We start from the raw sequence: 27,671 nt of genomic DNA, 5'->3' as shown, positions 1-27,671 counted from the left end.
GCAACTACAAAGGAAATTCTCTCTATGATGACGCGCTAGCAATAAACAAAGGCTACACTAACTACACAAACTACAAGAAAAAATCAAAAGATTCCATTGAGTTATCCTGGCAGGGTCGCCATATGAAACGTCCCCTTCGTAAAATTTATACAAGACTGTGCTTAAACTGACACACAATAGTTTTTAGCGCAACGCAATCTGACTTCCAAAAATCCCTACGAAAGAATGGCCCTGACTAACATTAACCTATATGTTTCACAAATCACTTACCTCACAAAAATCTTCGTTACTCAAGCTACTGCAATACATCGAGCGCCACTACTGCCAGCTAAATAAAAGATTCAAACTACTGAAATCACCAACTACTGATAGGCATAGTTAGCAAATGAAAGATTTTAATAGAGAACAAACGATGTATTTACCTCACTGCTCATAATATATATAGCAGTTCATGACACCAATTCTTACAAATTTCAAAACTCCGCCATCTCTCTCCCCACGTCCACCACTGCTGGCGGCTCACCTCCAACTGCGCAACGCTACGCGCTGTTAGCATCCAGCTGCCGCAGCTCAACACTACAATGGCAGACAACAATGCAAACTAAACACAGACTGCACACAGCACAGCCAGTGATTTTCTTACAGAGCGCTACGTGGCGTTGGCGTTACCAATAAAAAAAACTAAACATCCTACTTACAAAGTCCCCTCGACAGCAAAGTTGTCAAAGCTGGAGAACGACTCGGGTCACGAAAGGATGATGAAGGAAAACAGCTGTGCCGTTTTTAATGCAACCAGCTCGACATTTGCCTGGAGCGATTTAGGGAAATCACGAGAAACCTAAATCTGGATGGCCTTGTGCGAATTCGAACCGACGTCCTTCCGAGTTCTGTGTGCGAAACACAGCACCACTTCACTCAGTACTCTGGTATGATTTTTTTAGTAATTTAATTGAAAGCTTTGTTGCTTTGGTAAAAGTAAAATTGGTTCTTTTTGTCGTGACAGAATAAATTACTATTAATCACACCAGATTTGTCGGAGAACAGCAGCAACATGTGTAATTGATCCAGCTTTAAGAAATTCTATTACCTTTTAGCGGAAAATTCCTGCGGTACTCTCTGACGTTAGAAAAGTCGTGGTGTTCAGTTCGGAGCAGGAGGCAGCTGTCTTTTCTCATTCGCGATATCGAAAATTACTAAAAAATGAACAGAAATTTTTTCGGAGGAAGATCGCGCGAAGAAAACAGACAGAAGTTACATGAAAGAAACCTAAGGGACCAACTAACTGGATTTGTACGAACATATAAACGGAACTGAAAGAACTTGGAATAAATAATATAACGATGTCGTCACGACAGCCTCCTGTTCCGACAGAACACACGCTGGATCATAAGCTGCATAAATCTTTTAAACAGAAAAGATTATCACAAGTATAATTAATGAAAAGAAGGTTGAGAGATTTTCTTTGAAATTAAATAAACTTCAAGGCTTCAAGTATTATATTATGAAACAGAAACTTACATTAACATGGACAGCCATTGTGGCGGTGGAGCGAATTTTCATGATACACATTCTCGCTTGTTTGTGGCTACATATATTTTTAATCACTTAAACTCTTAAAGTTACAATAAAATGATTATATCAGTATGTAGCACAATACTTTTGCGTCCGAAGTTCGCACATACTGACGCGAATACAGAAAAAAAACTTTTACATGATAAAAATCGCAGTGATAAAGGCTGTAATGTCACAATGCCTCATCAGGACTCACAAGTGGTTTAAGACATTACTGCGTTTTATCATCTATTTACTTTCGTTCTAACATGAAATTGGAATGAGTTTGTCATCTAGTTATTTTATGCTTCCAGTACAGTTATGAAAAGTCTTTCAGTGTCTTTTGTGCACTTTGGCACTTCTCTCAGTTCATTGTAAGGTGTCTCTGCACTGTTATCTTAATTGCTGTTACTGTGAAACAAAATATGACAAAAAATAATCTTAAGTCTCACACACAAAGATAAATGAATAATACTCTATATAGAAAACAAAACATGTCAGTAGACAAACATACACACATACATTGAAATAATTAAACAGTCCTCTAAAATTGTCTGTGACCTGTTTGGTCTCGTAATGTTTTTTATCCGTTTCATTAGATTCTTTTAGAATGTCGTTCTTAATCAGGACGTTGCACTTGACACTACACTGTACACTTTTATTTGTCACGCGCTCACTTAACCGGAGTCTGGAACGTCTATTATCGTTCGGTGAGCGTCGTTGTCCGAGAGGTGACGACCCTGGGTAGCGTCTTTTTTGTGTTCGCTCGTGTTGCATCTCTAGTGTCTCGCATCAAGCGTCATGTCGTTTACATGCAAATAAACAGAAAGAAACCTGTGTTAGTTTCGTGCTATAATCTAGACTTACAGGTAAAGGTTTTATAGGATTCTGGACAGGATTGATAACCTTCCCTTCCAGTTAACGTTTCAGTGCTCAGTAATGCCTTGTCTTTATTTAATTATCTGTCGCAAAATATCCGACGTGACTGATTAAATGGAAATTAATTTGAAGCTAAGACTTCTCTTTTTACAGAATAAATAAAGTTCATAATTAAGTTTCACTGTGATAGCTTTAGCAATGTCTCTTGCGTAGTTGTGAGACGGAAAACATTCTAAGATCAATGACACGCCTCCACAGGGCGCGCGTCGGTTGTGTTTCAAATGTTAATTGTTGAGTCCAACTGCAAGCAGCTCTGCGCTGTTGCCGGTTAATAGTTTAACGTGTGTCACTCGCGCTATGCTAAGATGAGAACACGCGGAAAACACACGTCTAGTGTCCTTTCTCCATCGTCGATCGGCGTATCGAAAACTTGGGTAGAAAATACCACCGTCTGTTTCGAGGATTTCACACGACAGTCCCTGCGACCTGCCATGCTGCTTACACACAGGTACTAAGTGCAGCCAACGTTTTACATATAGTTTGCAAAATGTTTTGCTGTGATCGTTGTCACTACCTGCACTTGCGTGTACACATGTCACTGCACACGTATTTTGTACACTTTATCACTCGCATTTTGTTTAGAACGTCTTAGAGTGTCTGCAAATTCACATCTCCCATCTCACATTGCGATTTCAAAGTTCACAGTTCAAGTTACTCACAGGTAAATACATTACAAGATTAAACAATGTCCATAAATTACATACATACATACATACATTTCTTAAGTTTGCTTACAGTCACAAAATTCTGTTAACCTTTGCAGTCACGCCACGCCGGATTAGCGTATTGAATACCACTACTTGTGCATCAGGGCACGATTATTTCGGTTATTCTCTCTCCCTTTTACAAAGGTAAATTTTTTCTTAAAACAAATCTTTTAAGCAGATAGTTATTTCGTTTCTCTTCAAGATTTAGTGTCACTGTTTATGTAGAACAAATTCTGTCTCTACTGGTAGAGCATACTCATGCATTTCTCTCCGGAAGAATCATGCTTCATGAAGTTACTGGTTGCAAGTACTACTCGCGGAATGTATTATAATCTCTCAACATTGCTACTCGCGATACGCAATTAGAACAAAACTTTCGCTAACGGATCTCTCCCACAAATTTCGTTTCCCTTCAACCGTCTAAAGAGCACTCAGATGAGCCTGTCAAATTCTAATCCTCACTTTTTTTTTAATGGGATAGGATGGGGAAGTGGAAGAGGAGAGGATCAAATATGAACATAAATACACTATATACATATACAAATTCCAGCACAACTACACTAGGATATTTTTGTGACCTTAGATGCATGACATGCGTCACGTGTGCCTTCAAGTGGTTATTCTTTAATCTAATATCAGATCTTAGTTTTATTATTATAATGTGAGTCATATCTGGTGACAGCTTTCTAGTTTCTCACGCTTCCTTCTGGGCGATTGTCGGGCTTGGCAGTGAAATAGCTAATTACTTTTGTGCATCTTACATGTTTAAAGAAGAAACGTTTACCATCAGGAATACTTCAGACTTGTCAGTACGACGTATATGTTTCCATGTAGTGGCACTCTGGACTACATGACCAAACAGGTGTTGTAAAACAGAATAAAGGAAATGCTTTGTTGCTTAGCTATTAAATCTTTATGAGGCCTACTGTTCGTAGATGATACTTTGAATCTGAGATTGAATCTCCTGAAAACTATCAAATACTACGTGATACTCTCTCTCCCTGTTATTTACTGCTTTTGACAGTTCAAACACTTGGCTACACAAATCTGTTTAATTCTGAAGATCGCGCTAACAAAAGGTACAGTTCATGGCGGTGTTACAATAACGCACAGTTTACACGCAATAGGCTGTACTCTGTACACTTAAAGACTAACATTCCATCTTGAGGGCTGAAAAAGAAATTGCTTAACCTAATATTTCACATACATATATATTCATTGGAGTTGGAAGGTGGCAATCTGCTACTTCCTTTCATATCTCCTTTCACCAATAATGGCATTCCTCAATGTCAACAGCCAACTTGGACTGCTTACACCTATGACTAACTTAAAACTAACTGAGAATCTGTCCTCTCAAATGGAATGTGCTTTCTTTTTCGTACGCCATAATAAATCAAATCTTCAATTTTTCGCCAAAGTGTGAGTACTCGTATTGGTGTGTTTGAATACCGAAGTGTTTCACAGGTTAAACCTTAGGCTAATGTTCCTTTGCTTGTTACTTTGTCTCGTTATACATCTTGAGATCCTGGTGGTGATACAATCCTTTAATTCTGCCAGATGCTGGATCCGCTATTAGATAAAATCCTGTATGTGGTTTTCTAATTACTACAAATGGTCCGTCGTACAATAGCCTTCATTTCCGATTTCTTTTCAACAGCTTCGATGGCTTAAAATGTGTCCGTAAAAGTACCTTTTCATTAATATCATATGTAAGAGCCTTAGATACCTTCTTGTCAGAAGACTTCTTGCGTAGATTCGCCTGTACAGCTAAGGATACCAATGGTTGCCTAAGTTTTGCATCTAAATCTAATTCTGGTTCTACAATTTTAGGTATGGGATCTAACCATTCATTTCTTTCCCGATGACTCGTCATTAATTCCGCAGGTGTAAACCTAGTTGAGAAGTGTGGAAGATAGTTGACAATCTGCTCGAATGAAGATACAAAGTCAATCCAACGGGTTTGTCGATTAGGTATGTAGGTTCGAATGAATCTATTGAACTCTTTGAAGATACGTTCGGTGGGATTAGACTGCGGTCTGAAACGAGATATAAGTATTTGTTTGATGCCATATCTGGCAAGAAAATTGCACCATTGTCTGCCAGTGAAATTCGGTGCATTATCTGATAGAATGGCCTCCGGCTTGCCAAATCGAGGAAAATAGTCTTGTTCGATTCGACAGATGATCGGAAGTGCACTGGATGATTTCACTGCATAAAGTCTCACATGTTTTGTGAAAAGATCCAACAATGCGACTAGGTATTTTACCCCTCCCCTCCCTTGCGGCAGGGGGCCGGCGAGATCAATGGCCAGAACTTGATTTGGTCTCTCAGTAATAATTGGATTCAGAGGAATTAGGTTCGAATGGTTGAAGGCTTTTGCCTTCTGGCAGATAAGACATGTACTTAACAACTTATGGATTCGATGGTGCAAGTTTGGTACATAGCAATACGCAGAAATCTTTCGTTTGCATTTTTCAGGTCCATAATGACCCCAGGAAAGATGTGTGTACCAGATAAGGCGCTCAACGTATGCGTGTGGTATACACACACACCATCTACCACAGAGGAGAGAAGGTCGATGGAATAAAACATCGTTGTGTAGTTTACAAAATTTGGACAAGTGGTGATCGGGTTTTGTTAGAAGAAGTTGTTTGACCTTACGTCATTTGGGATCTGTTTCTTGAAATATACGCATCTGCTTGCAGAGCTGAAGGAAATACTTTCTATGTAGTGGGTCTTTCATTAGAAGAATTCGGTAGTTAGACATCTGCTCGATAAGTTCACTGGACTCGGGATGTCCTTGCGGCATGCGTGACAAAGCATCCGCGATAATGTTGTTTTTACCCTTGATGTATACTATCTCGAAATCATACTCTTGCAAGAAGAGACTCCATCGTGTAAGACGAGGATGAAGAAGTTTACACGAGAGCAAGAAACTAAGAGCTTGGTGATCAGAAAAGACCTTAATTTTCCGACCATGGATGTAGTAATTGAACCTTTTAAAGGACCATACAACGGCCAGAGCCTCCAACTCTGTCACCGAGTATGACCTCTCACATTCTGTGAGAAACCTACTTGCAAAGCTGATAACTCTTATCTCTTCTTTTCCATCAATTACTTCTATTTGAAACAAACAAGAACCAAGCCCCTGAAATGAAGTATCTGACGAAATACAGAATTCTTTATCCATGTCTGGATGGAACAAAATATTACTGTTAAGAAGTGCTTGTTTAATGCGATCAAAATCTGCCTGACACTCTGGCGTCCAATGCCAGTGAGTATTTTTCTTTAGAAGATCATGCGATGCTTGACTGTTCATCGACTGGTCCGAAATAAACTTTCTGAAAAAGGAAGTCATTCCGAGGAAGCCTTTCAACTGGCGTTTAGAAGAGGGCACAGGAAAGTTTTTAATAGCTGCTAGTTTGTCTGGATCTGGGGTAATTCCTTGTGATGATACAGGATGTCCTAAAAATTTAATCTCGCTTTTACCAAATTTAGACTTATGTAGATTAGCTGTGACTCCATAGTCAACAAACCTCTGGAAAACTTTGCTTATTATGTCTAAATGTTCTTCCCAAGATTTCGTAGCAATCAGTAAGTCATCAACATACACTGTTACTCGATCCAACAGTTCAGGTCCTAATACATGATCAAGTGCAGCTATGAATACGCCTGAACTCACGTTCAAACCAAATGGAACTACTTTGAATTGGTATGATCTTCCTGCAAATATAAACGCTGTATAGTTTCGAGACTGTGATGTCATCTTGACCTGCCAGTAGCTAGATCTAGAGTCTACCGATGTGAGGAATTTTACTCCATGAAACCTTTGTAATTGTTCATCCATAGCCTCAGGTCGAGTTCTTACTGGAATAATTATTTTATTTATGTTTCTTGCATCCAAAACTATACGTACACTACCATCCTGCTTCAAAACTGACAATAACGGACTACTGTAAGGTGAGTCGGACGGTTCAATAATCTCCCACTTAAGCATTTTACGTATTTCAATTTTCACAGCTTCGCGCCTTGCATACGGGACAGAGTACGTTGTCTTGCAAAAAGTAGAACGGGGAGCGACCTTCATGTCATATTCGTAGTCACGTATTACTCCATGTTTCGAAGAAAAAGACATGAAGATACCTCATAAGTAAGTGGAGTAAATCTTGCCTTTCTCTGTAATCAAGTTCACTTGATTCGCTTACTTTATTCAAAATCTCTTCTGTAGTCGGAAGTCCGTCATCAGTATCAAAATCCGTCCAACTGTTACCGTGTCTTGTCATTACCTCCTGTTCACCTACTCGGATTGTACAGATACCATTTTCTTTATCAATCACTGCCTTATTCTTCCTCAGGAACTCCATTCCTAATAAGCATGACACTGACAAATTCTTAAACTACTAGAAATACACACATGAAAGAAGTAATTAATCCTTATCGGTACCTGAGCTAGCAAATTGACTCGCTGTGATAAAGATCCTACCGCTCCTGTTACTGAACAACCTTGTACTGGTAACGTTAAAATTTTCATCCATGCAGAAACTTTCTTAAACATACATAGTGATAAAGGATTTACGTTTGCACCAGTATCAATAATAGCATCTGTTGGTGTATTGGCTATGTAAATTTTAGTCGTTGCTTGTACTTCGTCTTCCCATACGTCATTCAAGTCTGTCTCAATATTTTCCTGCAACAAATCGTCTGTCAAGTCAGTGTCGCGATCATAACGTATTACGTTAAGTCGTTCAAGGTCGAGTTTGCCCCCATTATGTCCCGCAGCATCCCCAGGGAGGCGAAAAGGTGCTGCCTTTAGTTTTCCGCTTACTTGTGATGCGACTGATTTGATTCTTCTGTCACATTACTTGACCATTCTCGCTGGTTTTTTACCCATTGTGTGTGTTGATTTGTATCAAACCCTTGTTGGTACTGCACTTGGTTACCAGGCTGAAAAATCGGTACATTACTTGCCTGCGTAAAATACACCGGTGGATTGTATTGTTTTCTTGGTTTATTGTTATTGTATCTAAAGTCCTGTTGTGGTGGCGTGTACTGTTGTTGTTGCATGAATGGTTGTTGCTGAGGCGTGTATTGCTGTTGTTGCTGGTGTTGTGGCTGCCCGTAGGGTTGTGATGGAGGTAGCTGACCTCCGCGATTTTGATCGTTGCAACGTTTACCCTTGTATGTGTTCCCATTCTGGTAGAAGTTACTACCGTTATTGTTTGATTGGTATGGGGCATTCCCGTAATACTGTTGTTGCGTGTTGTATATTGGATTGTACCGTTGGTTGCCGTAATGCTTGTTTTTGTGTTTACCATTATGGTAACCATTGTTTCGGCCTCTATTGAAGTTATTGTACTGTTTGTTTCCGTATTGTGTTTCGTGTGAACCATTTCCATTACTCCCGTTTCCATTCGAATACGTGCCTGCGTTGTTGTTCTTACGGTTAGCATTCGCACGCGCGTCTTCGTGTATAAGATCGAGCGAATCAAGGACGGATAAAAATGCGTCATGATCTTCCTCTGACACTTTCACTAATTTTTTGCGTATGGAAATGGGTAGTTTTGACTTGAGAATCATAATAACATCTTTTGTTGTTATGGGAGTGTCCCTATATTGTATCTTTCTCAAGTACTTTTCAAAGTACCGGCGAAGTCCGCCACTGTTCGAGTGGAAAGGTTCGGCGTTGTAGACCTCTTTGCGTAGGCGTTGCTGAACACCAGCGCTCCAAAATTTGTTTAAAAAGTTCTTCTCAAACACGCTAAATGTTTTGCACTTATCAACCATCTCGGTTCCCCATATAGCACTTTCTCCTTGTATGTATCCGGTAATGAATTCTATTCTCTGTTTGTCATTACAGGCAGCTGGAAAGACTCCTGAAAAGTTCTTTAGGAAAACGACTGGATGAATATTTCGCTTTTCCGGTTGGAATGGCTGAAAAACTCTTGTGTTTCAATACACTCGCCTCTTTCATGATGGTTGTGAGTGTCCATTGTTCAGTGTTGTTGTGTGAATCCCACTCGTCTAATTTGGCCTAATTCAGTATAAACAGTGTCTCCTGAACTGCCGGGTGCAGATAATATGTCTAAGGTTGCGGATTTAACAACATCTTTCAAGTCACGTGTAACCTTCTCTTCAACAAGCTTCTCTTGTACATCAATCCATTCTTTGTAATGTTCGGTAAGTGGTTTAGTGTGCGAAGCAACACTACTGTTAACTCTTTCCTCAATAGTTCGGTCCGAAATGTCATTCGCCATTGCACTTACTTTTGATTCTACAGTGGCTACCGCTGTCGCTAACTCGCCTACCTGTCGTGCAGCTGTTTTATACGCAAGTTTTACCGAATCGGTTTCTTTCCAACACGCTTCGATTTGAGTTGTGAGATTCTGACCAATTTATCAATTTTGTTATCCAGAGTGCTTATCTGTGTTGTCAAAGTGGTTACTTGCGCCGTGACGTCACCCTCAACCGAATCTATCTGTGCTGTGAGAGAGCCTACTTGCGTAGTGAGGGTACCTACATTCGCATCAATGGTGGTTTTTACGTCAGTTTTTACGGCCTCGAGTTGCGTAGTGAGGGTACCTACTTTCGCATCAATGGTGGCATTTACGTCATTCCTAACTGAGTCAATCTGTGCTGTGAGAGAGCCTACTTGCGTAGTAACTGAGTCAATCTGTGTCGTCATATCCGTTTTCAACTCTGATAGGACTTGTCTCTGTCTTTCTCACGTTGTTCGCGATCACGTTCGCGCTGTTCCCTCTCCTGTCTGTCTAGTATCAATTCCTGTAACATTTTGACAATGTCAATTGATACCGTTATCGGGGAGGTGGGTGTTTCCTGCTGAGTATCGTCCACGTTAGCTACCTCTTGTCTGTCGTCTGTCCTGGCCGTCGGTAATGTTTGTTAACAGTGCCGTCGCTTTCGTCTGCAGAGTTCGCGCTCGATTGTCCGTCCGCCATAATGAAATTCAACTGTTGCCAACTTAAAATGGGTACTGCCAACTGAAATTCTGATTGTCAATTATTCTTGCCGCGCAAGTTAAAGTCGCGGCGCGTTCGTCAAATGTCTAATGTTACGTGGGTAATAACTGACACACGTCTGTAGCAAGAAGACAAGATGGCGTCAACGCCGTTGAAACAATTGATTGCCAACGATGTTACACAGAAAAGACTGAATTGGCATCCATCTTGAACTTACACGAGAATACTAACTACAGTGTAAAACAAATACTCCAAGCAAAAGGTTACAGAAAATTTTCAAATATTTACGTAGAAAACAAAGCGGTTTTTTTACGTTAAACTACAGAAAGGATAGAGTGAGGTCGAATTTGAAGGTCAAATGAGCTACTCTTTAGACAGAACTATGGCAAACGAAAATTTGGTACTCACTCGGCGTTGTCTTCAAAACTGCAAATCTGCGTCTTATTAAATCCCAAGATATTTGTGTAAATACCGCGTCCTTCAATATTGCATATATTTATTGCTCATCCGTAATTTTATGCAGCATTGGGTTCCAAAGAGCGATACATGAAATAAGACAATCATATATTAGTACCGTGACACTTTCAATATTTTAGTCCAGTCCCTGTTCGGGCGCCAGATCTGGTATGATTTTTTTTTTTTAGTAATTTAATTGAAAGCTTTGTTGCTTTGGTAAAAGTAAAATTGGTTCTTTTTGTCGTGACAGAATAAATTACTATTAATCACACCAGATTTGTCGGAGAACAGCAGCAACATGTGTAATTGATCCAGCTTTAAGAAATTCTATTACCTTTTAGCGGAAAATTCCTGCGGTACTCTCCGACGTTAGAAAAGTCGTGGTGTTCCGTTCGGAGCAGGAGGCGGCTGTCTTTTCTCATTCGCGATATCGAAAATTACTAAAAAATGAACAGAAATTTTTTCGGAGGAAGATCGCGCGAAGAAAACAGACAGAAGTTACATGAAAGAAACCTAAGGGACCAACTAATTGGATTTGTACGAACATATAAACGGAACTGAAAGAACATGGAGTAAATACTATAACGATGTCGTCACGACAGCCTCCTGTTCCGACAGAACACACGCTGGATCATAAGCTGCATAAATCTTTTAAACAGAAAAGATTATCACAAGTATAATTAATGAAAATAAGTTTGAGAGATTTTCTTTGAAATTAAATAAACTTCAAGGCTTCAAGTATTATATTATGAAACGGAAACTTACATTAACATGGCCACCCATTGTGGCGGTGGAGCGAATTTTCATGATACACATTCTCACTTGTTTGTGGCTACATATATTTTTAATCACTTAAACTCTTAAAGTTACAATAAAATGATTATATCAGTATGTAGCACAATACTTTTGCGTCCGACTCGCAACACATTCACAGAAGAACAGCTAGAGAGCGGCGCGCCTCCCTGCATAAGTGAAAATTGGCAATTGTTATTTTGAAACATAGGTGCGTCGTTTCTTTTTACTGATCGATAGCAGCATATAACAGTTTATAGCTATCGTGATATTCTGCGCTTTTTAGGAGCGCGGCAAAGATATCTGGTTTCAACATTCATTGGTATATGGTTCAAATGGGTCTGAGCACTTTGGGACTCAACTGCTGTGGTCATTAGTCCCTTAGAACTTGGAACTACTTAAACCTAACTAACCTAAGGACATCACACACATCCATGCCCGAGGCAGGATTCGAACCTGCGACCGTAGCAGTCGCACGGTTCCGGACTGCGCGCCTAGAACCGCGAGACCACCGCGGCCGGAATTGGTATATGTTAAAAGTTCGCACATACTGACGCGAATACAGAAAAAAAACTCTTACACGTTAAAAATCGCAGTGATAAAGGCTGTAATGTCACAGTACGAATATTAAAACCCAAGAATCAGAACTAGAAAAGTAATGAGCTAATTAGCATAACCTATGAAAAGACAACGCAAGTGACAGACAACAGCGAGTCGTTCAAGATTAAGCTGAAGGTTAAACTCAAGAAGGGGGGGGGGGGGGGGCGGAGGCGGCTAGAACGAAAGAAAAATACCAGCAAAAGAGCTAAAGTAAAGTAGAGGTGGGGAAGAAACAACATTAGCAATAAAAACACAAAGTAAATGTAAAATGTGATGTAATAAAGGGAGGAGCTACATCAAATAATTACAGATGCATGAGACATGCAGTGAGGAGACAAAAAGCGTGCGATACCTCCTATTATCGTGATGGACCTCCTTTTGCCCAGCGTATTATAGTGGCTCGACGTCGTTGGAAGTCCCCTGCAGAAATATTGATCCACGCGGCCTCTATATGCATGCAGAACTGCAAAAGTGAGGTTGATGATGTTGGTTTGCGAGGCGCTCAACTGCGCGCTTATCAGCGTCCGTACAAATTCCCTACCTTTCTCAGGCCAACCTCGCCACTTTTCAGGAAATAACGATGAAATGACGAGGACAATACAAACACCCAGTCATCTCGAGGCGGGTGAAAATCCCTGACCCCGCCGTGAATCGAACCCGGGACTCCGTGCTCGGGAAGCGAGAACGCCACCCGAGACCACGAGCTGCGGACAACTGCGAAAGTGTTGCCGATGGACGATTTTGTGCACGAACTGGTCTCTCGATTACGTCCCACAGATATTCGATGGAACTCATGTCGAGCCATTTGAATGGCCAAATCGTTCGCTCAAGTTTTCGAGAATTGTCTTCAAATCAATCGCGAATAGTTCTGGCCAGGTGACATGTTGCATTGTCGTCCATAAAAATGGCATCATTGTTTGGGAATATGAAGTTAATGAATAGCTGAAATTGGTCTCCAAGTAGCCAAACAAAATCAGGGTTCAGTCAATTCCTTGTAAATACAGCCCACATCATTGTGGAGCCACCACGAGCTTGCACAGTGCCTTGTTGAGAAATAGGTCCATGGCTTCGTGGGGTCCGCACTCAACCCCTACCACCACATCTTACCACCTGAAATCGGGACTCATCTGACTAGGCCATGGTTTTCCAGTCATCTGTGGTCCAACCAGTGCCATTAACGCTAAGTGCCGGCACACTGTCCTAACGGATACGTTCTTCGTATGTCCCACATTGATTTATACCATTGTTTCATGAAGTGTGTGTTAGCACTGACAGCTCAACGTAAACACGACTGATCTCGATCATTAAGTGAAGACCGTCAGCCACAGCGTTGTCCATAGCAAGAGCTGCTGCCTGAAATTTGGTATTCTCGTCACACTCTTGACACTGTGAATCTTGGAATATTGCATTCACTAAAGATTTTCGAAATGGAATGGCTCATGTGTCTAGCTCCAATTACTATTTCGCGGTCAAAGCCTGTTGATTCCCGTAGTGCGGGTATAGGCACGTCGGAAACCTTTTCACGTGAGTCACCTGAGTGCAAATATTTCAAATGGCTCTGAGCACTATGGGACTTAACGTCTGAGGTCATCAGTTCCCTAGATTAAGAACTACTTAAACCAAACTAAGCTATGGACATCACACACATCCATGCCAGAGGCAGGATTCTAACCTGCGACCGTAGAGCAATGCGGTTCCGGTCTGAAGCGCCTAGAACCGCTCGACTGCAGCGGCCGGCTGATTACTAATGACAGCTCCTCCAGTGCACTGCCTGTTTATACCCTGTGTACGCGATACTACCGCAATATGTGTACGTTATATCGCTGTACCATTACCTTTGTCACCTACGTCTCTGCACTAACGAGAATGAAAGAAATATTTTCAACAGTTTCTGAACCTCTTAGACGATCCATTTCAGCATTTACCAATTCTGAAAGCAGACCCATGGCTGTGTAAAGCAGTAGTACCGAACACAAGTAAATAATAAAAATAAAACGTAATAAATTAAAAATTCGCTAATCTGTGTCTCTATTTGCCTTGCTGTTTTTTCTTCTGTATCAGGATAGTGTTTTCTTGATTGTGTCATCTTTTGCCTCCCTTCAACACCTGTTTACCTTTTGTGTTACTTTACGTTTCCCAATGGTAAAGGTATTTACTTTTGATTAATTGTCACCACTATCCTATACTACGTAACGATCGAGTGGTTTGTACTCCACAGACTTCAGGGAAATATGGCTGCTTCAAAGTTATTGTTGTTTATTGTTCTATTACTGCCAAATACTCAGTGCCAATGCAGCCGCTTACATGCTGTCAGATCCATAACTATAAGACATTCCACGTGAATGGTAGCATCAAATGCACACACAATTCAGAGCCATGCGAATGTATCCGTCTGTGTTTGTGTGTCTGATGAGTGTAAAACAAGCGTGCGCACACAAGGACGAGACTGAAAGAAAAAGTTTAGGTGCTAATATAAAGAAAACCCTTTTATTACAGAACAGTATGAACATGATTTACCTGTAATAGTAAAACAGAATCGTTAGATATATATAGAACATCGCGGATTGTCTCCTATGATATTCGTGAAATCTGTTTGAAAAAATAAATTGTTTCATCATAGTTAATAATGAATTACTAATAATAATTACATTTACACCTACAGCTGGATGCAATTAAGTTTCAGTGTATTAAAGCATTTTCCACAGCCATACCACCAGATGAAAAGTTTGAATCAAAGAAGTAAATGGTGATTTTTGTCGTCTGTCTTTGAGGTACGGGATTGACTGAGTGTAACGAATGGTTCCCGTCAACAGTAACACGGTGATGAGTAGTAGTTATCACTACAATGTTACCGAGAAAGTTAATGAAGGATAGCAGAACTTCCAAATGGAATTTAATAATTTGATTTGGAACATCTAAATTGCGCCAGAAACGTAGCGTATTTATGATTTCATTTGTGAAAGACTAATCCCTACATTATGCTGAATGATATTCAAATAACCATGGTTAGGTACACTTTAAGCTGTTAACTAACAAAGTTGTCAGTTTTTTGTTTTGCTTATGCTAAATGAATAAAAAGTGTATTTTTTAAAAGTCTGTGATGGTTCTAGAATTAGTACTGCAGTGATTATTCATTTAACCCACGTCCTTTCCATAATATTGTTAATGACTTTTTTGTAGGAGTTTACTCTTTCTCTCGTGTCTGTGACGGTGCTGTGCAGATAAAAATTTTTAATGCATTAAATCAAATACTACAAACCGTCACGACTGCACGGGAGTACCAGGTACGTGGGGTAGACAGGGCGCTTGGTCAAAGGAAGAACAGTTTAAGGGTCCCCCACCAGTTGTCCCCCTGCCGTGTTACACAAGGACTAATACATATTCTACTAACAGAGGAAACGTTCCTTGAAACTTCCTTCCTTGGTGAAGTACACGTGATATCGCAAGGCAGTCTCAGATCTCTCAAAGACTGTTTATTGAACTGTTTGCACGATGAAGAACTGCATCCACATCATTCCACGTTAACTTAGCACCAGTGACCAGAAGATCAAAGTGGACGACTTCAATTTTGTGAATTGCTTTGGCACCAAGTGGAAGATAATGCTCACAAATAATGTGATACAGACTGATGAATCTACCTTACTCGTGAACGTATTTTCAACACAACACCACTCCCCACCCCCCGAACAGCCAATTGTTTTTGGTCGGAACATCACCGACATATCACCCATGAAGTTGGCATTCAGGCAAGCTTGGCATAAGCCTGTGGGATAGAATCGAGGGGCCACGCGGGATTACCCAGGCGGTCTAAGGCGCCACTGTCGTGGACCTATGGCTGGTCTCGGAGGAGGTTCGAGTCCTCCCTCGGGCGTGGGTGTGTATGTTTGTCTTTGGATAATTTAGGTTAAGTAGCGTGTAAGCTTAGGGACTGATGACTTTAAGTTTTCAAAATCATTTGAACATTTTTTTAATCAATGGAGGAGTTCGTTTTGGCCATTACCTATTGTCACACAAGTCGAATGTGCCTCTGTATCATACGTTTCTTTGCAATACTTTGCATGACCCATCAGAAAACGTTCCACTTTCTGTTCGGCGACAGATATGGTTTCAACATTATAGTTCATCACCGCACTTCGGGATTAATGTAACTAGTTAAATCAAGCATTTCCGAGGAAATATATCGGTCGTGGAGGTCCAATGTTCTAGCTGCCACGTTTCCTGGACCTTAATTCACTAGATTTTTATTTCTATGGACCTTTAGGAACCAGTTGCTCCACCCGTTGATGTATGCGATCTAACAGCTCCTCTGCATGGCACTTCAGTAATAGTGATTGCAAGTGTGTTGCGTTCGGTCCAGCAAAGTGTGATCAAGCGACTAGCGAAGTGATTGCAAATGCAAGGCGGTCGGTCGCCTTGGGCATCTTCTCCAAAGTGAACGTTGCTCGTAACTGTACGTTCCACCTCTGTGAACAAAAGACTGGACGTCAAACGTAAGGAATGGAATTATTGTGCATTGCATAATGTGCAGTCTAGTGCAGCTTATCTATTGTGTTTTTATGCCTCATTGGATGCAGATGATGTTACTGTGTCTACTATTACCATCTATTGGCCATGTTTGTGTCATGCACGAAACAAACGGTCGTTTAGGTGTGTGAGAAGTTCATGTTATGTCTCAGTATTTAAAAACAGGCAACAGTAACAGAAAGAATTTCACAAGACACTGCATTGTGGAGATGTAAACTGGATATAGTTTGATGCTTTAAGTGAAAAAAAAAACATGTTTGGGGCGAACGTGACTCATATATCAGCGAGTTTACATATCCGTTCTTCACGGCATTGCTTCGTCTCACTCAGGTAATGGGACAGCTCCGGCAGGGCGCCGAGTTTATGATATATTTTCTTGGCTACACTTCACGCAGTTACAGCGTTGCCAGAGCCCCGTTTCTTAAATCACATTTCTGTTGAACCTGTGGGTGGGACTCCGATTGTTAGAATCACTTTTGCCTTGCATTGGGATGAGAAATCGCATGGTCACCGGTAAGTACATTTCCTTCTCTTCAATTTCATCAATTGTAAATTTTACCGTAGGCAACTGCCTCTTCTTCGTCCATAAATTCTTGCTGAAATTTATCCTTGGTTCCATGTACAGCATATTCCTTCTCTAAGTATTGTACAAAGTAAGACTCGGTTAGAAATTCCATCACCAACCTTTCACAATGCTCAAATCAAATTCTTGATACCTCCACAACTATATAACATTCCAACCAACACTTTCATTGACCTAACCAACGACTTCCGTCACGAAACGCTCACGTATCAGCAGATTTACTTCTTTAAGTCAGTGTAAACTACACTCGTATCTATTTCTTCTTAGTTCTTATATTTTAATACTTTATACAAAGATAACTTTTAAGATTTCTTATATCATAAAAATATAAATTGGAGACGTCGATACGGCTTACGACAGTGTGTCCACATTGAGAGAGAACCAATAGACCAATAAAACAGAGCAGAATGCTATTTCATTACTGAAGTACTTACCTATGTAGCAACAATGGAATGAAGCAGGGGACAGATGAAATCAACTGAAACTGATTCCAGTTTCGTAACAACCATGCTGCTAGCGCTATAGAAATTGTTCCCTAACAGTAAAAGGCAAGTGCCAAAAAGTTGACGAGCGAGCGATGTTTAATGGCAGTAATTTCGATTCCTGAAATAGATGTATCGATAAAGGATTACAATTCCTGTCATAAAATACTCTGGTGCTGCAGCCTAAACCACATATCTCAAAATTGATCAAAAAATAATGCTAATTTTTATTATTTCTGTCCAAGACTTGTGGGGACGTTGTATGTCCCATGCTGCCAACGTTAAATTATCGCATTTTGTGACACATTGTCTTGGAAACTTTTAAAGACACCAACTTACAATTTTCCCTAATAATTGAATGCACCTTTCTAGATGCACTGAACTATAATTGCAATTAATATTGTATTGTGGGGCATGTTTTTTTTCAAACACCTAATTTTTTGATAGAATGTTGTAAATAAATGAATATGAAAACAAAACAACTCAGGATACTTTAATTATTCTAGTTCCATATGTGTTGAATCTCACAGTTTGCAAGTTGTGAAAATTTCATGTCTCTACCATCAATACTTTTTTTTAGAAAACTGGTCATTTATTGCAAAAATTGTAGTTGAGAGATATTGAGGTTTAAAACTTTTTTATTACAAATTCTGATACAGCCTTACATTTCTTCATCTTTCATGCACTAGAATTGCCCTGGCTCGTAGTCTGTGTCTTCTTCAGTGTCACAACTGCCCAGTGCTTGCCTCCTTCTTTTCTTTCTTACTTCTTTTGCCATTTGCTGAGCAGCTAGCTCTGCTTCACGTATAAGAATCTCATCCAGTTCCCGCAGTCCTTTAGCTGTGTTCTGTCCAAATCTTACCCTGACCTCTCCAGAACCTTAAGTCTTTCATAATTACTAATTACCACCATTAACAGTTATTACCCCCCCCCCCTCCATGAACCATGGACCTTGACAGGGGTGGGGAGGCTTGCGTGCCTCAGGGATACAGATAGCCGTACCGTAGGTGCAACCACAAAGGTGGGGTATTTGTTGAGAGGCCAGACATACGTGTGGTTCCTGAAGAGGGGCAGCATCCTTTTCAGTAGTTGCAGGGGCAACAGTCTGAATGATTGACTGATCTGGTCTTGTAACACTAACCAAACCGGCCTTGCTCCGCTGGTACTGCGAACGGCTGAAAGCAAGGGGGAACTACAGCAGTAATTTTTCCTGAGGGCATGCAGCTTTACTGTGTGATTAAATGCTGATGGCGTCCTCTTGGGTAAAATAGTCATCCATTCGGATCTCTGGGGAGGGACTATTCAGGAGGATGTTGTTATCAGGAGATAGAAAACTGGCGTCCTACAGATCGGAGGGTGGAATGTCAGATCGGGAAGGTAGGTTAGAAAATTTAAAAAGGGAAATGGATAGGTGAATGTTAGATATAGTGGAAATTAGTGAAGATCGGTGGAAGGAGCAACAAAACTTCTGGTCAGGTGAATACAGGGTTATAAATACAAAATCAAGTAGGGGTAATGCAGGCGTAGGTTTAATAATGAACAGAAAATAGGAGTGCAGGTAAGCTACTATAAACAGCATAGTGAACGCATTATTCTGGCCAAGATAGACACGAAGACCATGGCTACTACAGCAGTACAAGTTTATACGCAAACTAGCTCTGCAGAATTCAAAATAATTCAGATTCAGAGACGAAAATTTAATAGTCATGGGTGACTAGAAATCGATGGTAGGAAAAGCGAGAGAAGGAAACATAGTAAGTGAATATGGATTGGGGGTAAGAAATGACAGAAGACGCCACCTGGTAGAATTTAGCACAGAGCATAACTTAATACTAGCTAACACTTGGTTCAAGAATCATCAAAGAAGTTTGTGAACATGGCAGAAGCCTGGAGATACTAGAAGGTATCAGATAGTTTATATAATGGTAAGACAGAGATTTAGGAACCAGGTTTTATACTGTAAGACATTTCCAGGGGCAGATGTGGACTCTGACCACAATGTATTGGTTATGAACTGTAGATTAAGACTGAAGAAACTGCTAAAAGGTGGGAATAAACTGACTAAACCAGAGGTTGTACAGAGTTTCAGGGAGAATATAAGGGAACAACTGATAGGAATGGGGAAAAGAAATACAGTAGAAGAAGAATGGGTAGCTTTGAGGGATGAAGTAGTGGAGGCAGCAGAGGACCAAGTTGATAAAAAGACGAGGGCTAGTAGAAATCCTTGGGTAACAGAAGAAATATTGAATTTAATTGATGAAATTAGAAAATATAAAAATGCAGTAAATGAAGCAGGGAAAAAGGAATACAAACGTCTCAAAAATGAGGTCGACAGGAAGTGCAAAATGGCTAAGCAGGGATGACCTGAGGGCATATGTAAGTATGTAGAGGCATGTACACTAGGGGTACGATAGATCCTGCCTACAGGAAAATTAAAGAGACCTTTGGAGAAAAGAGAACCACTTGTATGAATATCAAGAGCTCAGATGGAAACCCAGTTCTAAGCAAAGAAGGGAAAGAAGAAAGATGACAGGAGTATACAGAGGGTCTATAGAAGGGCGATGTACTTGAGGACAATATTATGCAAATGGAAGAGGCTGTAGATGAAGATGAAATGGGAGATATGATAGGCCCTAATGCGTGAAGAGTCTGGCAGAGCACTGAAAGACCTGAGTCGAAGCAATAATTCCTATCCCAAAGAAAGCAGGTGTTGACAGATGTAAAAATTACCGAACTATCAGTTTAATAAGACAGGGCTGCAAAATAATAACGTGAATACTCTACAGACGAATGGAAAATCTGGTAGTACTGGCCTCGGGGAAGATCAGTTTGGATTCCGTAGAAATATTGGAATAAGTGACGCAATACTGACCCTACGACTTACCTTAGAAAAAAGATTAAGGAAAGGAAAACCTAAGTTCCTAGCATTTGTAGACTTAGAGAAAGCTTTTGAGAATGTTGGCTGGAATTCTAAAGGTGGCAGGGGTAAAATACAGGGAGCGAAATACTATTTACAATTTGTACAGAAACCAGATGGCAGTTATAAGAGTCGAGAGGAATGGAAGGGAAGGAGTGGCTGAGAAGGGAGTGAGACAGGGTTGCAGCCTGTCCCCAGTGTTATTCGATCAGTATATTGAGCAAGCAGTAAAGGAAACAAAAGACAAATTTGGAACAGGAATTAAAATCCACGGAGAAGAAATGAAGATTTTGAGGTTTGCCGATGACATTGTAATTCTGTCAGAGACAGCAAAGAACCAGAAGAGCAGTAGAACGGAATGGACAGTGACTTGAAAGGAGGATATAAGACGAACATCAACAAAAGCAAAACGAGGATAATGGAATGAAGTCGAATTAAATCAGGTGATTCTGAGTCAATTATATTAGGAAATAGGACATTAAAAGTAGTAAATGAATTTTGCTATTTGGAAAGCAAAATTACTGATGATGGTCGAAGTAGAGAGGATATGAAATGTAGACTAGCTTTGGCAAGGAAAGCATTTCTGGGGACGAGAAATTTGTTAACGTCCAGTATAGATTTAAGTGTCAGGAATTGGTTTCTGAAAGTATTTGTATGGAGTGTAGCCATGTATGGAAGTGAAACATGGACGATAAATAGTTTGGACAAGAAGAGAATAGAAGCTTTCGAAATGTGGTGCTACAGAAGAATGCTGAAGATTAGATGGGTAGGTCACATAACTAATGAGGAGTTATTGAATAGAACTGGGGAGAAGAGAAATTTGTGGCACATCTTACCTGAAAGGAGGGATCGGTTGGTAGGTCATGTTCTGAGGCATCGAGGGATCACCATTTTAGTATTGGAGGGCAGAGTGGAGGGTAAAAATCATAGAGGGAGACCAGGAGATGAATACACTAAGCAGATTCAGAAGGATGTAGGTTGCAAAATAAATGATGATGGTCGAAGTAGAGAGGACATAAAATGTAGACTGGCAATGGCAAGGAAAGCGTTTCTGAAAAAGAGAAATTTGTTAACATCGAGTATAGATTTATGTGTCAGGAATTGGTTTCTGAAAGTATTTGTATGGAGTGTAGCCATGTATGGAAGTGAAACATGGACGATAAATAGTTTGGACAAGAAGAGAATAGAAGCTTTCGAAATGTGGTGTTACAGAAGAATGCTGAAGATTAGATGGGTAGATCACATAACTAATGAGGAGGTATTGAGTAGACCTGGGGAGAAGAGAAATTTATGGCACCTCTTGACTAAAGGAAGGGATCGATTGGTGGGAGATGTTCTGAGACATCAAGGGATCACCAATTTAGTATTGGAGGGCAGCGTGGAGGGGAAAATCGTAGAGGGTGACCAAGAGATGAATAGACTAATCAGATTATTATGATCTTGTTCAGGTTATCAAATTGATGACCCAAATTATGTTTAATATTAATTACCATAATTTATTATCCAAAAAATTTACTCTCCCCTCCCCCATTTGCACAATGCTCTGCTGTTGGTACCCCACAACCAGCATCATGAGATGGACCTATCATTTGTGCTATGTATCTAGTCGATCGAAAGAATCAGATTCAGGTGATTTATACAGTTACAAAACCCATGTAAATGCTGAACAACCATTACCACTGTGCAACAAACAGTGTAAAATTACTATATTGTAACAAATACTACTAATATGACTGGAAACAAATACTACTGGCTACCCTAACAGTACATCTTATACGACATTACAACAGCATGATGATATACTGGTACGTGCGTGCCTATTCAAACACAGGTATATGTAAACAAGCAGAATACGGCGCTGCGGTCGGCAACGCTTATATAAGACCACAAGTGTCTGGAGCAGGTGTTAGATCGGTTAGTGTTGCTACAATGGCAGGTTATCACGATTTAAGTGAGTCTGAACGTGGTGTTATAGATGGCAAACGATCGATAGGACACAGCATCTCCGAGGTAGCGATGAAGTGAGGTATTTCCCGTACGACCATTTCGCGAGTGTACCGTGAATGTAAGAAATTCGGTAAAACAATAAATCTCTAACATCGCTGCGGCCGTAAAAAGATCCTGCAAAAATGTGACCAACGATTGCTGAAGTGATAGGAGTGGAACCCTTCCTCTGGTTGCTGTACATTTCAGTGGTGGGCCATCAACAAGTGTCAGTGTGCGAACCATTCAACGAAACATCATCAATATGGGCTTTCGGAGTCGAAGACCCAGTCGTCTACCCTTAGTAACTGCACGACAAAGTTTTACGCCTCGCCTGGGCCCGTCAACACCGACATTCGACTGTTGATGACTGGAAACATATTGCCTGGTCGGACGAGTCTCGTTTCAAATTGTATCGAGCGGATGGATGTGTACGGGCATGGAGACAACCTCAAGAATCAATGGGCCCTGAATGTCAGCAGGGAGCTGTTCAAGCTGGTGGAGGCTCTATAATGGTGTTAGGCGTGTGTTGTTGGAGTGATATGGGATCCCTGATACGTCTACATGCGACTCTCACAGGTGACCCGTACGTAAGCATCCTGTCTGGTTACCTGCATCCATTCATGTCCATTGTGCATTCCGACGGACTTGAGCTAGAGTAATAGGAGGCAGATTTCAGTCTACGTAACAGATCGAATCGAAAATTTCTGTTCCGACACTGACAATGTTGAGTATTTATCGAAAAAGTTCAAGGCAATCGTAACATGCGTATTAGACAGGTACGTGCCGAGTAAAACTCTGAGGGACGGGAAAAACCCACAGTGGTTCAACAACAAAGTTAGGAAACTACTGCGAAAGCAAAGAGAGCTTCACTCCAAGTTTAAACGCAGCCAAAACCTCTCAGACAAACAGAAGCTAAACGATGTCAAAGTTAGCGTAAGGAGGGCTATGCGTGGAGCGTTCAGTGTATTCGAAAGTAAAATTCTATGTACCGACTTGACAGAAAATTTTAGGAAGTTCTGGTCTTACGTAAGTGGATCGAAACAGCATATCCAGATACTCTGGGATGATGATGGCATTGAAACAGAGGATGACACGCGTAAAGCTGAAATACTAAACACCTTTTTCCAAAGCTGTTTCACAGAGGAAGACCGCACTGCATTTCCTTCTCCAAATCCTCGCACGAACTAAAAAATGGCTGACATCGAAATAAGTGTCCAAGGAATAGAAAAGCAACTGAAATTACTCAACAGAGGAAAGTCCACTGGACCTGACGGGATACCAAGTACCGCAAGTCTCTAGTGGAACGGAAGGTTCCAAATGATTGGAAAACAGCACAGGTATTCCCAGTTTTCAAGAAGGGTCGCCGAGTAGATGCGTAAAACTATAGGCTCATATCTCTGACATTGATCTGTTGTAGAATTTTAGAACATGTTTTCTTTTTTTTGCTCGCTTATCATGTTATTTCTGGAAACCCAGAATCTACTCTGTAGGAATCAGCAAGGATTCCGGAAACAGTGATCGTGTGAGACCCAACTTGCTTTGTTTGTTCATGAGACCCAGAAAATATTAGATACAGGCTCCCAGGTAGATGCCATTTTCCTTGACTTCCGGAAGGCGTTCGATACAGTTCCGCACTGTCTGATAAACAAAGTAAGAGCTTACGGAATATCAGACCAGCTGTGTGGCTGGATTGAAGAGTTTTTAGCAAACAGAACACAGCATGATGTTATCAATGGAGAGACGTCTACAGACTTTAAAGTAACGTCTGGCGTGCCACAGGGGAGTGTTATAGGACCACTGCTTTTCACAGCGTATGTAAATGACCTAGTAGATAGTGTCGGAAGTTCCATGCGGTTTTTCGCGGATGACGCTGTAGTATACAGAGAAGTTGCAGCATTAGAAAATTGCAGCGAAATGCAGGAAGATCTGCAGCGGATAGGCACTTGGTGCAGGTAGAGGCAACTGACCTTTAACATAGACAAATGTAATGTATTGCGAATACATAGAAAGAAGGATCCTTTATTGTATTAGCATATAACAGCGGAACAAACACTGGGAGCAGTTACTTCTGTAAAATATCTGGGAGTATGTGTACGGAAAGTTTTGAAGTTGAATGATCATATAAAATTAACTGTTGGTAAGGCGGGTACCAGCTTGAGATTCATTGGGAGAGTCCTTAGAAAATGTAGTCCAACAACGAAGGAGGTGGCTTATAAAACACTCGTTCGACCTATACTTGAGTATTGCTTATCAGTCTGGGATTCGTACCAGGTCGGGTTGACAGAGGAGATAGAGAAGAACCAAAGAAGAGCGGCGCGTTTCGTCACAGGGTTATTTGCTAAGCGTGATAGCGTTACGGAGATGTTTAGCAAACTCAAGTAGCAGACTCTGCAAGAGAGGCGCACTGCATCGCGGTGTAGCTTGCTGTCCAGGTTTCGAGAGGGTGTTTTCTGGGTGAGGTATCGAATATATTGCTTCCCCCTACTTTTACCTCCCGAGGAGATCACGAATGTAAAATTAGAGAGATTCGAGAGAGCACGGAGGCTTTCCGGCAGTCGTTCTTCCCGCGAACCATACGCGACTGGAACAGGAAATGGAGGTAATGACAGTGACACGTTAAGTGCCCTCCGCCACACACCGTTGGGTGGCTTGCGGAGTATAGATGTAGATGTAGAAGGGTCATCCAAACTTAGGACAAGTGACCCAGTTCTCTCGTGACATTATCTATACAGTTTGCAACAACATACTGAGTGTGCTAGTAATGTGTATTTAAACTTATGGCATCTAATGGCACCTGAGTTTGTGGAAGCCCAGGGCGCTTTTTCAATTTCTCTCCTTTTTCAGTTTTTTACAAGAGGGCTCAAGGGTTCTAAACTTGAGTCTTTGTGCCCGTGGTCTGTGGAATCGATAGAAGTGTGTTGGGGCAAGGGGAATGTCTGTATGGAGGAGGCTCGCACAAGAAGGCTATCTCACGTTTTTAAACTGGAATTATCCACCAGGGCAGGAGTCTAAACTTATCACAAGTGACATGGTAGTCCTGTAGCGTGTGTCCATAACTCTATATCCTCCATCTTGGCTTTTATACTTTTTTAAATTCAGGTTCAGTTCCACCATACTGGATTTATTTAAATTTATCACCGATGGGACAATTGCTCATCTTGGAATTTCCACCATTTAATACTTAGTACATTTGGACTCTTAGCACAAATGAGCTATGATGTCAGAGGGGTTTAAGAAATCCTGTTTTGAGCATATTCTTTTTAATTTCCTGGAAGTTTAAACAGTACTACTGGGCTACGTCCACCGCCTTGGAATATGACGCAACCGGTGTGGGGGAGGGCGGGTAGAATGAAATCCGGCACTGTCGCTTAACGTCATTCGGTTTTGTCACTGCCTATAGCACGCTCTATCAAGAGGAGATCTACAATTCTCCACGCTGTATGTATATGACGGCAGAATAGTGTTCTGTGTTCTCTCAGTGAGCAAAAATTTTACATATAATGCAAATGAATAGAACCGGTGAATTACGAAACTCTTAGAGTTTTAGAGCTGTTATGAAAATACTGTGCTATTACTTGCATAGAGGAGGAGAAAACTAATTTCAACATATTAAGTTTGTGTTTGATATATTGTCTCAAATAGACTTTTTTCAAATTGTACATTAAGTGCAGTTCATTCTTTCTCATCGAACCCATGTCTTTTTTAATGGCTGAAATAAATTTCTATAGTGTCCTTAAGAGAAAAGTACCCACTATTACATTTGAGTATTACCTGTCACCAACGCAGAAAAGCAGAACAGCAAAACCGATGGAGATAAAGCGACTGACAGAATATATGGTGTTAGGATACATTTCTCTTTCGCATACCCAGTCTTCCTGCGAAGCATCAGTTGCAGAAAACCAAGTGTCGTCATATTCCCATCCGTACATACACGGTGCTGTTTCATTCGTTCGGTTTGGTACCTTCATCTCGCAACTGCTGTACACTTCTTCTTCCCTAAAATAGAAAAATTACTGCAATAATTTATTTTAAACCTAAATAGGCGCTGCAAAATAATGTACTGGATTTATATTGCAGGAATCCCAGTTGTTTACCTCACTACGCGAAAGCATAGGATAACAGAAGCCATTGTATGGTAAATTTAGAGGTATTTTGCTAGGATGCTGGAGTATCGACAGTTTTTGTTCGATAAATACTGTTAAATGAAATAATGCAGGGTAATAGCATTCTTTGCACAATTACAAAAACAGAACTTGGCACTAACCGGAATTTAACTTCTGGAGAAATTAGATGATGACTTCACTCTAGCTCAGCATGGAAATCGCCGAAGCCAGGAATAGTAAAACAAACGTTTGGAGTGGCGTAACTACTCATAAATTGTAGCCAACAACACTAGGTCTTGTGGTAAGTGGTATAAGCGAGAGATGGACATCCAGTTGAATTCAGTTTCTCATGAAACTCCTCCCTAAATGATAACTGGGTGCGTACTGTTGGAGGTCTGTTCAACGATTGCAGTTAAGCCAGTTTCCTTAAACCACTTAAAAAGAGGAGGCTTAGTTTGAAATAAAAATTAAAACAAAAATCATTGTGGGATATGCTTACAGTTCATGGTCGTTCTCTAAGCAATTGATCATAAATACTCATGCAATGTGAATATTTATTAATTTTGTAAAGCAAGTAAGTAAACAGCTTGCTGAAGCAGTAGTCCATTTATCTGTGTTCACAACAGTGAAAGCAATCTCATTAGTGGACACTGTCTTAATTTTTAGGACCTGCTGTTTTACTTAGAGGTAAATCTATATAGACACGTTCTCCCTTACATTGGACACTCTTATTTTGTTAGAACCATATATCTGCACTATTCTAGATGAAGGAAAGAAAGTCTAGTGCTTCTTATTTTATGGAGTTTCTGTCTTGTCGTAGAACGTTAATACAGCCACAAGTCTAATTTATCTTCGAAAAAATCGTTATGCAGGTACTAAAGTAAGAAAACTGAGATTATATTCATGTCATGTTACTTACCTTGGTATGGTCACTTTCTTCGACATTTCTATGGTTGAATTGGTACGTTCTCTTCCTGGAACGTGGCACCAGTGGTCAGGTACTGTAAGCGCATTGAGCGTGCCGTAGGAAGACAGTGAGGAAAAAAATTGTGTC

At 40.6% G+C, this 27,671-nt stretch overlaps 1 protein-coding gene across 1 annotated transcript in view; it reads right to left on the bottom strand.

Moving 5' to 3' along the window:
* LOC126355405 (carcinine transporter-like) overlaps window positions 1-27,671 on the bottom strand; it is a 615,184-nt gene that overhangs the window by 204,275 nt on the left and 383,238 nt on the right. The gene's annotated exons all lie outside the window — the stretch shown is intronic.

Source organism: Schistocerca gregaria, chromosome 3 (genome assembly GCF_023897955.1).
Source record: "Schistocerca gregaria isolate iqSchGreg1 chromosome 3, iqSchGreg1.2, whole genome shotgun sequence".
NCBI lineage: Eukaryota > Metazoa > Arthropoda > Insecta > Orthoptera > Acrididae > Schistocerca > Schistocerca gregaria.
This window is presented reverse-complemented; position numbering and strand designations above follow the sequence as displayed.